Source organism: Uloborus diversus, chromosome 8, assembly GCF_026930045.1.
Source record: "Uloborus diversus isolate 005 chromosome 8, Udiv.v.3.1, whole genome shotgun sequence".
NCBI lineage: Eukaryota > Metazoa > Arthropoda > Arachnida > Araneae > Uloboridae > Uloborus > Uloborus diversus.
Window position 1 is genome coordinate 139,673,818 of NC_072738.1, and position 12,774 is coordinate 139,686,591.

The following is a 12,774-nucleotide window of genomic DNA, read 5'->3' on the forward strand; positions in this document are numbered from 1 at the left end:
AAACTGTTGTATGAATATGTGGTTTGCCGAACAATATTTCACAGGGTCAACAATTTTTTATCATTTAAAAAAAAGGGGGGGGGATGTAATCATAAGTGATTTACATTGACGTCTGTTTCGTCACAGTAAGAAAAACAAGTGTAATGTGGAAGTGTTAAATCATTTTATGAAACACCTCTTTTTCTTACAGTGAGGATACAGTCATCAGTGTAAATTTTTTACAATTAAACTTTTTCTTTTTACATTATCATAAAATACCTTGACTCTGTGAAGTATTATGGCTCTAAGAGCATATTCATATGATAATTTGTTGCTTTTCTCAGAATTTTAAAAATGTGTCAAGGACTTTTCAAACACTCTGTATAAAAAAGCCAAAAGAATTTAAACTGTTCCACAACATTGTTGAGCGGTAGTACTTTTAATATTCTCTGCTAATACAATTTTAAGATGACAATGTGCTGCGCTAGTTTGCCAACCATTGACAGATGAAAAAGGGAATTGATACATGACCTATAGTGAGCATTAGGGAAGACTTTGCTGAAAGCACCCACGGGGCATGCCCTGCCCACGGGATTACTAACAACCTAATGGATTATTCAATGGCTCTGGATTCAAGTCGTCTCTTATTGTTGTTCAAAGCTTGTATGCTCGGTAGGCTCCGGGGATCCTAGGTTAGATAACAGGTTAGATAAGATAGGCCTTGATTTTAGGACCCTCATTTGCAAATGGCCTTTGAGGAGCAACTTGGAAGTATTTTGCAAGTATTGCATTGAACTCTTACTCCATACAATAGTACTACTAGTAGAAACGTCGCTTTGATTTTTTTCTCTCTCAGCAAGTCAAGATTACACAATTACAAGGCTTTAATTACGATTCATTTTAGTTGGATTACAGTTACGATTACCCAAGAAAAGCTTGATTAAAATTTCGAATACGAGAGTATCCCATTGGCAAATTACAATTATGATTACACAAAAACGTAATCTATTACGCAGATTACGATTACGTTATCGACGATTACTCAAAGCCTATGAAAAACAATCTAAATCAATATATCCGTGCACTTTGCTTATGAAGTTAGGAAAATTTCTCTAAATATTTCATAAATGAGGCAGTGAAAAGCAAACAGATGTAAGTGGACATTTTCAAGTTTCAAGTAAAATGCATTTAAAGATAAGGTCCTAGGTAGGCTTTTATTGAAAAGTTTTTCTAAACCATGCTGTATAGCAGCACCTACCAGAGCTATTAGTACTATCTCTTGCCCCAAGACAGAGGAGAGGTTAAGCTACTATTTGTGCTGGTAATCTCCAAATTTTTAGTTTTGTCACTTACATCCCTTTGCTTCTCACTGCCCCAAATGTAATGTTAAAAAGTACGTTCCAATCTGACGTGTTGAGGTTTTGTTTTGAATAAAAATGAAACTCTCATAATTTTTTTATGATCAGGTATGTTTGTACTAAAGAATTCCACATTAAGCAATTTTACTTTGCAAAGCGATATTAGTGCTTAATGAATAGATATGTTTACTTTTTTCTTTATTTCATTTCTGAAGAATAGCAGAAATATTACAAGATCCTAAAGAAAAAAAATTAGTTCTAAAGCATTGAAATCACACACAGGGACTGGCAGATGGGGACCTAGGTAGTTTGGCTACCTGATGCTGAAGTCGTAAATACAAAGTAATTTATACTTAAACATCATATTCTAAAACTACTAAATCATTTTTCAAAAACTAATTAATTAAATGATTTTAAATTACTGATACTTAAAAAATCATTTGATTAAAATCAATGAACCCTGCTTAATGCTGATACCAATTTTATTTGTGTGCAGAGGCTGCACTAAGTATTTGCCACTGTGCCAAATGTGATATAAATAGCAAATTTGATGAAAAAAAATCTGAATTGATAAAAGTATGGTCAAGAAGAAAATTCTCTGAAATTTCCAGAGGAAAAAAATCCCTCCAATCCTTTTAAAAAAAAAAAGTTATTAAACTCACACAGTTCAGAACTCACTAGAAGAAGAGCTTTTAGGAGTGATAAAGGCGGCCAAAACCAACAAGGATACTGACATCGGTGGAACACAACCAAAAAGGTTCACATTGAAAATTTTAAGCCATTCCTAGACAGAAGAAATGATCTTTCTGATTTGTTAGTGAAGGAAGATTCTATCATGGAAATGATGCAAGTGGTCATTGTGATATAGTAATCACATATATTTTCATAGATTTGCGTTTTTATTTCCTGTATTAGCATTTTCTGATTTTCTATAATTTAATGCCGTCTTTCTGAGTTTTTTGGCGGCCATGTTTTGCCTTCTTCTTCCCGCGATGCGTTGTTCTCCCGCTTTTCTCGCTCATTGGCCATAGGCGTGGTCACAGTTCCGTGATGTCATTTTCCCGCTTTCCCGTTTGCTGCGCTAAGTACGCCGCGTATGAATATCTGCTTTTCACGCGACCGTGTGGGGTTTTAGCTGGGATGGTTCTGAAAATTTTCATGCGAAGTCGAGTGCTAGCGGTGACATGTGATGGTGTTCTTTTTGAGGAGCGCGGACGCTAGACCTGTGAAAGGTCGTCATACGAATTGACGATGATGGGGATTATGAATCCCGATCCATCCGTTAACTAAGTGATGTGAAGCAATAATTATTGATACAGGAGCTGATTAGCCCTATTAACTACATAAAATGAGCTATTAGTTTATAAATTCTGCTCAATATGATAGCCAAGAATCAAGATTAAAGAAAATGGCGGCGTCCACGTTTTATTGTTCTGGCGATGTTGAATGAAAGTACATCTCGAAGTTTTTAGTTCCACCCCGTGTTTTTTTTCGCTCAAAATTGATGATGGTGGCATCTGCATCTGGAGATACCGTGCGAAACAAGAGCGGTATGTGCGCCCGAATCTGAAGTTAATTCTGACGCCTGTATCGCCATTTTCGTGGTGAGATGAGGCTCTCTCTTTCATCGCCAGTGATAGTCCACAGCTCCAGTGATGCCTCATGTCATTCGTCCTGCTAATGTTTTAATGTGACGAGTATCCTTCCTCCTTTTTTTTTATTTGAATCCGTTTCTTTGTCCTGCAACATCAACTCAAGTCATATTTTTTTCACGTGAAGCTGTTCCATCCCTTTTGACGACTTGAATACCTGCAATAGACTGTCTTACAATCTTGTATTTTTACATTTTTTAAAAATTCATTCCAAGTGTGAAGAATAGTTAGTTGAATTCGCGGGAGCTCCCCCGAGACCTTCATGTAACTTATGGTCGGAAAATAAAAGATGTGTGATGTGCCAAATCTGTGCGAAGTTTTTTTTGTGCTTTAACAACATTGGGGTAAGTCAAACCTTTTTCTCTTTGAGTTCTATGTAGGCACCAAATATTGAGACCTCCTGGAGTTTTGCGGAAATACTTTAGATTCGATCTGCCTAATTTTTTTCCTCATTTTGTTTTTTTTGTTTGAGTTGGTGCCTCCTTTTCTAACAATTTGAAATTTAACCACTTTTCCACCACAGTCATGGATGCGTTAATGCTCTGCAAAGAATTAGAGAAAAATTCTTAATGACTGCCAAAAGATTATCATTGCCAGCTCCTCTTTAAAAACAGAACACACAATTAATTTATGCTTTCTTTATGCATGTTGTGCATAAAAATCGATAAGTACGCATTAAACTTATAATACAATTAATTAATCATCACTAGAATGAAGTAGTTTTTTTTTTTTTAATCTACAGAACCTAACCCCTATTTTAGCACTACTATTAAGTCTCAATTTATACGGTTTCGATTTATGCAGCATTTCCGTGGAGCGTAACCCCCACGTAAAACAAGGGTCTACTATATAACTAAGTGCTTGCATTTTATATTCTACAAAATTATACTATGTTGTCTGATTAAATTTTTCTGCTAATTAAAGTAATTAAAGTCGATGAGTCTTTGGCTGTCTTAAAATTTGACCAATTTCCTGGCTAACAATTCAAGATCCTTGATGGACCTTGCTTGTGCATTAAAAGTAATGTATCAGCAACAACTTCTTGCCACCCCCCCCCCCAAGGAAAAAAAAATCCATACCTCCCAAAGGAGGAGCACCACACCGATGAAAACCGTTGTATTAATCCTTTACGATCCTACGTCTGGCAGTGTCCCACACATGTTTAAACTGTTATACAATTTCCATGAACTTAAAATGGCATCTTTAAACACAATTCTAGGATAGTTGTATGAGTTACAATACTTCCCAGTTACATTTCATAATTTCTTTGAATTTACCGAGAGAATTTTTAAAAATTTTAAATAACCTCAAAAGGTTAAGCTACATAAAAACATACAAATAAGAAATAAAACAAAAGGGCAGGAAATTAATAATGAAAACAAAATGATTACTTTTTCTTGTTCCAGTTTCTGCTTCAAGGATGCTGATGCAGCTTTTGTTTTTTCAAGAGCAGTTTTCTTTTCATTTTTTTGCTGAAATGAAAATGGCAACAATGATGAGGATAATAATTATAAGAGACTAAAAATTAATGAAGTTAAATTAAACATATTTCATCATCAAATTATACTAAATATACACTTGATAAGTTTAAATTAAACACACAAACTTTAAAACAAAACTGTTGAGCTGGGATTTACATAATGAGGCGGCTTTTGAATTATTTTGAAATGTCTGACTGAGGAGTTTTGGTTACTTGACATATTGTAATGTCTGGAAGCTAACTGTGATATTTTCTAACTATTTATAAATGGGGGGGGGGTGTCAAAATTATTTTTAGAGTATAAACAAGAATATTTTTACAAATTAACTGTTTTTTTTTTTTTGAAATATTTAAATGAATGTTATTAATTAAATATGAGTATGTATTCTTTCTCATCTGATAGATCACCCATCCTCAAATTCGAGTTGGCATTTTGTAACAGAATTTTAGTTCATCAAACTTCAGGTAATTAACTTTTAATATGCTAACAATCCCCCCAGTATTAAAAAAAGGGCAGGGTGCTGTTTTTTAAAAAAAGGAACTTTTTTGAGAAAAGGGCATTTTTTTGAAACTAAAAGGCATGTTATCACTTCAAAGCATTACTGGATATAGCCCAGGGGCGGCAAATAGGGGGAGCGAGAGGGGGCGGTTGCACCCCCAAATTTTTTACTAAGAATAATTTAAAAAATGGCTAAATTCAATTTAGATAACTTAGAAATTATTTGCTTGCATTTTAAGAACTTGTGTATTCTATGTTATGCTGGTGCATCTTCTATGAGATGCCCGTACAGTGTTTAGACTGCGCAATTTCTACGCGTAAACTCCATGTCATTTTACATAAATTTTTATGCTCATATTATAACTTAATGTTAAGCTAATAAATGTTCATTGATTCCTTGTACTAGAAACATTTTTTAGTAACTTGATGCATTATATGCTTTCTTATAAACTCTTTGTAAAGATATGTTCTTTATGAAAAACATTCCACATCGAAAAGTACTTTCATATCAACAAATATACCTTGAGGCACTTTACTTGACAATCTCTAAGTGACACACGATGGTATTCAAAAGTTAAATCTATAAAAGCTCCATAGAAGAATTACTGGAAAGCGACCTTTTCAATGATAGAAAATCTGATGTCATTTTAATATGTGTGACTTTGTTTGAATTATTGTTTACTTTATTTATACTGCGGAGCCTTTTTTGAACAATGCTACACTCTATCACAAAAATTTCAATCCGCTAACCTTAATTCTTGGATTGACATTTGAAACTCTTAGTAATTTTCACACTAATGCATGCTTGAGCCCTTGAACAAAGTGTAAAACTTTGTGACAGAACTTTCCATAACAGTTTTTACTGTATGCCAATGTAGAAGAGGTGACAAAACCACATGAAATTTTAGTCAAAATATTAAATCACTATTTTGAATAAAATGATCAACTCAGCTTCTCAAGAAATCGAGACAGGATTTGATGAGCTATATTTACCATTGGTCTGTTCAATATTATGTATATCGGTTATAGAAAGTGAAAAAAAATATTACACTTACTTATAGTAAGTGAAATTTGAGGAAAGAATTGTTTTGTGAATTGCTTCCATTGTTTTTCGACTATTTCAATCAGGTCAGTCATTTTATAGTAGATAACATTTGTGTCTCAACTTCAATATTGCTTTATTGTTCTTAACATTAAAACCATTTTATTATCCTTTCCTGTTAACCAATATACCGTACTGAGAAAATTCATGTTCAAAAAACTCGACCCCCCAAACGAAATGCTGAAATGCCGCCCCTGATATAGCCGTAGGATATACATTCATTGTTATTCCTGGGTTCAAATGTCATACTATCGCAACAATAAAAACTTCGAAATATTCATGAATTACTTCCTAGGATAATTGATCATTTAAAAAAAAAACTATCTTTCAGCTGTTACTAGCTGTAATTTAAAACTTTTAAATAATAAAATAATAATTGCTCTTGCACAATAAGGAAACAAAAACCAATAAACAGTGCCAGTTTGAAAACACTGCTGTGTTTATTTTCAATACTTAAATCACTTGCTTTCAATTGAAATGCCCAAAATCATCCACATTAGGCTTTTACATACTGAATTCTTTGTATTTTTGTCATATTTTTCCGTTTCTTCGATGCCACGTGTCAGGCAAAATATTAGCGTTTTGCTGCAAATCTGCAGCAATCTTTTAGCATCTGCTTTCAATTCTCAATATTTCTTATTATTTTTTAGTAGTACACAATATGAAGTATATTGAGCAAAAATACAAACTTATTTTTCGGAACAAAAAATGCTCGGTATGCATATAATACATAATAATGAAACAGAATGTATTATCCATGAATTACGAGCAAAAACAACTGTTTCAGCAAATAATTGCAATTAAGATTATTTTAGACTGAAATAAAATTAAAATAAAAAAATAAATTCGCAGTGCAAAAAAAAAAATGCGGATGTCGGACGTTGGCAGATTTCAGGTCGGTAGATTTGTGGCACTTCACAGCACCTGCTTAATTTTAATTCAAAATGTAAAATTACTAAAAACTTGAATTTGAATGAAAGATTATAAAATGCAGGGCTAACTTAACATTTATCTGGCTGGAAGAGAAGAGTTAGAATGATCTTACAACACATGTCAATATGACAAAGAAACATTTCCCAAGTCATGAAGTGATAAAGAGGAAGGTTGACAGCCAATATTCTTCGCTCGAAACTAGTGTAAACAGACCCCCATAATTGAATAAGAGGCACTGCAAACCCTGAGGCAAAGAGTAAGGAAGTGATTCTGGGAACTCAGCAGTGGCTTATCAGTAATGTCCTGAAAGTGAAAGGCCCTTGGAAGAACATTGTTTAGTCTCTACAATGCTTTTACAACACTTTTTATTCATTGAGCTAGGTGATAATGGAAGGCATGCTTTTCTCATAGTCAGCTCAATGGCAGTCCAAGTTGGGAGGAGAGGGGGAGGGGCGGATATTCACTATTATCACTTAGAAGAAAGACATTGAAGGAAAACAAGCGGAGGGGACACTGGCTCCCTTCCTTTTCCTAGTAAGAATCTTAAATCAAAAGGGTGCGAGTCCATGAACAAAAAGGCAATCAGGGTGCCCTTTTACTGATGAAACAGCAAGTTGGGCACGTTCTAAGAATCAAAGAGCAAGTTGGGCGCAGCACCTTCCCACCGAAGCCTGGGGGAGGGTCTGCTAACAATTTTGTCAAAGACCAGCATATCTTTACTGCTCCAAATTGCAGACTTTCAGCAATACATTAGCTTTGTTTGATAAAATTTGACAAAGCCTTTCTGAAATTAAATTACAATAAAAATGAGCTTTACTCACTAATGCTAAATGTCTCACTTTTTTTTTCTTTTTGAATAGTTTGAAGTGCTCACCTAACGTAAACAATGACGCATTACGATTTCTTTGTACGCATTGAATCCAGTTTGTACAAAAGAGCTATTTAATCTTGGTGTAATTAAGATTTCAATAGATATCAACAAGATTATAATTACTGAAAAAAAACTTGTACTTACTTTTTCTATTTCAATGATGCCTGCCCACAAAAGTTCATTTTTTAAATCATCTATTTTTTCAGCAGTATCAAGGAGTATCTTTAACTTTTTTAACTCCTGTTCTTTTAGTACTAATATCTGAAACAAAGGAGGTTTGAAACTAAACTGGACTGTCGCTTTTAAACATTATGAATTAAACACAGTATCGCAAATATTTTCTAAAAAAGAAAAAATTGCATGACACAAGCATTTAATAATCAAAATGCTTGACAATCAATACCGTCCTTCATATTATTTAATATATGCTTCTCCATTGCATATGCATATGTATATGGTTATTTGTTAAAATGAGAAACTTTATTACAATTTAAAAACTAGATTTACAATGCCCAAATGATAAATATTGAACTATCTTTAAACATATTTAAAAGTTCAAAGCAAATTAGAATTCCTTAACCAAATAAATAAATAAATAAAAAGTTTAGTTTGAAGCATAAATACCACAGAATAAAAAAAAAAAAAATAAATAAAATAATAAAAACTTAACCAAAAGTAAAAAATATAGTTACTAAAATGATAAATGCTACATGAACAAACAATGTTACAAATTTCCTAAAACAATACATTAAAAAATATATCTTACTTCTTTCTTTTTTAAAATTTCAATTTCATTATTCTTTGTAGCTTCAAAACAGCTATCATAACGTTCTTGAAGTTTTTCTAACCCTGTGCCTTTGTAAAAAAGCTGCAATTGCAAAAGAGTAATCAAACTTTTTAAAACGAAACTACATAAACAATGCTAAGTTAGGAGAGAAGTAGTAACAGTTGAGAGAAAGAGATTTTATTACTGGCATAGTCAGTAAATTACTGCCCTATAACCAGGGCTATGGCTGAAATACACTGCCAGCTCAGTCATTCCAGCCGAGGACTGCAGTTTCGTGATTATTAGAACTCATCAGCCTGGCATAGGAAGTGACTGACCTGGAGGTGGAAAATCTCTTAAGGAAGCCAAGAATGCCAAACAAACTAGTAGCTAATATGGTCAGTTCTAACTCTATACTGGCTACCAGTTTGGCACTCTTGGCTTCCTTAAAAGATTTTCCGCCTCCAGGTCAGTCACTTCCTATGCCGAGCTGATGAGCGCTAATAAGCACGAAACTGCAGTCCTTGGCTGGAATGGCTGAGTTGGTGGTGTATTTGATGTATTACTGGCATACTTGCACTTTTGAAATGTCAAGAGATTAAAATCCACTTAAACTTTTTGATACTAATTAGTGATGTGCAGGACATCCATATCTGTATCTGCAGATACATGAGGAAAATTAATATCTGTGCCCGTTTTATGTTTGGCGGATCTTAAACGGTTCCTAGAGTCTTAATTTTTTTTACAAATATTCATCCTATGTAAGGGTAGTTATAAATTTTAAATTAGTTTATATATTATAAAATTATAAGGTATCCTTTCAGAAATGAAATAGTCAATTTTTATTGATTAAGGAATTGTATTTTTTTTAAATCTCATCTTTTCTAGGCATTCTTCAAAAAAAGTAAGATTCTTTGTTTACAATTTGTAAAGATGTTCTTGGCTGCTTAATTTTGTCAGTGGAGACAGTCCAGAGGAATGGGTCAGCACTAAATTAACGCCAAACTAAAATGCGAAATAATATTTATAATTTGTCCAGTAAATGAAGCAGCTTTCAACTTTTGTTGCTACATTTACTGAACAAGCTAGAAATAATTTTTCAAACTTTAATTCAACATTGATGCAGATCTGTCCAATTCTTCCTGCTGTAATATTCCTTCTGAAATCCTATTCCTACTCAGTACCAAATCCCCCATATTCTTTTTAGATTTCCTTTAATAAATAAATCATACTCTTGATGATGTTTTCATTATAAATAGAATATTTAAAGAAGTTATGCCTTTACTTTTACAGGAATACCTTCAGCCATAGGTTTTACACATGAACTGGGATTAAATTACATACAAAAGTTGAGTTCTGTATTCGCAGATTCGGACACAAATGATAGGTATCCTTGGATCTACATTATTAACGATCCGGCACATCACTAATACTAAGGGAGATATATGTTAAGTTTGAAAAGCACAACAGAGACTGAATAAAAACACATTAAATAAATTTGCCACACTAAAAAATTCATGACAAAAAAAAAAAAAAATCTAACTGCTCATTAAAATTAAACTTAAATTATGTTTACAGAGGGATAGCAATTATAGTTAAATTTTTTATTTTCCTTCTACTCACCTTACAAATTCGTGAACATTTTTCTACTAGATAAAATGTATAGGGTCTGGTGGGGGAAAGTGGTCAATGGGGTAAAGTGGTCATACATCATATAAATGGCTATAGCTTGGAAATAAATGTTCCAATGAATGTGAAAATTTTATTTTAGGGTAGGACAGTTAGAAACTACATTTTGAATACAAAATTTTACAACTGGCAAAATTTTATTTGGTAAAAAAAAATATTTGCGTGAATAGGAAATTTTTTTTAATCTAAACACTTATTTCAACTTCCTTGGGAAATTTTGTTTGTTAGAATTAGGAACAGATTGACCATACAGGAAGCTTCCTACATGTCTCAAGAACTCTTACTCATTAGCAGTTAGCTGAATCTATTTTAGATAATTTTTTAGAACAATTTAAGTAAGATGGGGTAAAGTGGTCATAATATTAGGCTTAACGAATATTGTTCTTCTAATGTCACTTAATCTTTAAATATAAGGCAGATACAAATTAAATATTACTTTCACTTAATATGTATTGATTTTACAATAAACGGGGTTACATATACGAGTATATGCGTATACATACGCATATATACTCGTGAAGGCACGTACATAGATGTATTCACATAAATGCGCCAATAAATACGTATATGGGTATCTACAAGTATTTTTTATCCATTCAGCTATACATTCTACTATACACGTATATGCTCGCTTATACTCGTATATATAAGAACACTTATATAATCAGGTAGAGACGTATATACGCGTACGTACTCGAATAGACACTGACATACAAGCATAAGAAATACAAGTATATAGGGTGAGTTTAAACTCTTGAGAAAATTATTAAAAGGTATTAGAGGGGAGGATAAGAAGCAAGAATCACATAAGGAACATGTAGTCATAAACACAATGCTGACACGCTACATGCGCGCAAATCTAGAAACTAATGGATGCAAAAAATGTCACAAATTTAATACTCAAAGACAATTTTACACAGCATTTTAGGTCTTAAAAAAGTTTTAAAGCGATTGATGAAATTTGCAGCTTGCAGCTGTAATACATGCGTCGCATTCACAAATCACTCTCTGTTGCAATAACGATACTTTTGAAAAACTTTCATCAGCCGCTGCGCCTTTGTTGCGATGCGTGTATTAGAGCTATCATGCCGTAACTTTTAACAACTGCTGTAAATATTTCTTAAAAACTAAAATGTTAGGTAAAATCACCTTTGTGCAACAAATTTGTGCCTTGCTTTGCATCCATCAGTTTCTAGCTTTGTGTTCATGTAGCGCGTCAGTTAATATAACTTCCTTATGATTCTTTGCTTCTTATCCTCCCCTCTCACACCCCTTTGATTTTTGCCCAAAAGCTAAGATTCACTCTGTGGGCCGACATGTATATAAGCGTATATTCTCGTGTATACATACATGTACTTTTCTCCGCACGCACCCCACCTCTTAGCCGTGGGCCTTAGGTTCCATCTCACGGGACTGAGTGCGGAGGTCGATAGTCGTCTGTGCTACGGACGGGCTTGGTGCTTATTGCGCCGGGGAAGGTCACCATACTGAGCTTCCGCTCAGCTGGGTGTTTACCCCTTAATGTGTGGGTCTTGCTCACCGTGAGATACGGTATATCTCCCCGTACCTCGTTAGTGTGCCATGACCCCCTGATACATACATGTACTGGTGTATACACGTAAATGTACGTATATACGTCTATACAGGTATATAATCGTGTTTACACGTATACATGCGTATATACTCGGGCGTCCATATCATATATACTTGTGTAGATACGTACACAAGACACACAGGATGTATCCACGAATTAACTCGTGTATACCCGTATATGTATGTATGTAAAATATATATCATATATACATCTACTATACACATATATACTCAAGTACGCACGTATTTTCTAGAGATAAAAGTGCATACGCGCATATGATGTTTGTTTATACGCGTATATACTCGTATATACACGTGACATATGTATACACTAATCACGTATACATGCTTATATACTCGTATATATGCTTATGTAATCGTATATACATGTATATACTTGAGTAGGCATATGCATGAATGTATCTGATGTAAAAAAAGTATTTACTCATATAGGAACGTGTTTACTCGTGTATAACACGACACGTATATATTGATGTATACACGCATGTACTCGTAAATATACTTGTAACTATAAAAACAACCAAAATATACAAGTATTAGGGTTATTTATAATGGTTTTGCATCTATTTTTAACTATGACCACTTTACCCCATGCTATGACCACTTTCCCCCACCCCATGGGGTAAAGTGGTCATAAAAACATAGGGAAACGAAAGTGCTATAAAACTACTAAAATCAATATTTTTCTTCCTAAAATTCAATGTACCCTGTTCTTTAATAATGCAATGTAAAATAACAACAAAAAAAGTTGAAGTGTTTAAAGAATTTTTTGTATTTATTATCCACCTAAGTTGAAAACGTACAATTTTATGACCACTTTACCGCACCAGA

General features: G+C 33.5%; 1 protein-coding gene across 1 annotated transcript in view; it reads right to left on the reverse strand.

The window, feature by feature from the left end:
• Window positions 1-8,717, reverse strand: part of LOC129227721 (structural maintenance of chromosomes protein 6-like) — a 64,548-nt gene extending 55,831 nt beyond the window's left edge. The window contains exons 1-3 of the mRNA XM_054862324.1: window positions 8,641-8,717; window positions 8,019-8,135; window positions 4,381-4,461 (exon numbers count right to left, since the gene is read on the reverse strand). The gene's annotated coding sequence lies outside the window, so the exon portion shown is untranslated. The remainder of the gene's footprint in view (window positions 1-4,380; window positions 4,462-8,018; window positions 8,136-8,640) is intronic.
• Between the last annotated feature and the right edge of the window lie 4,057 nt (window positions 8,718-12,774).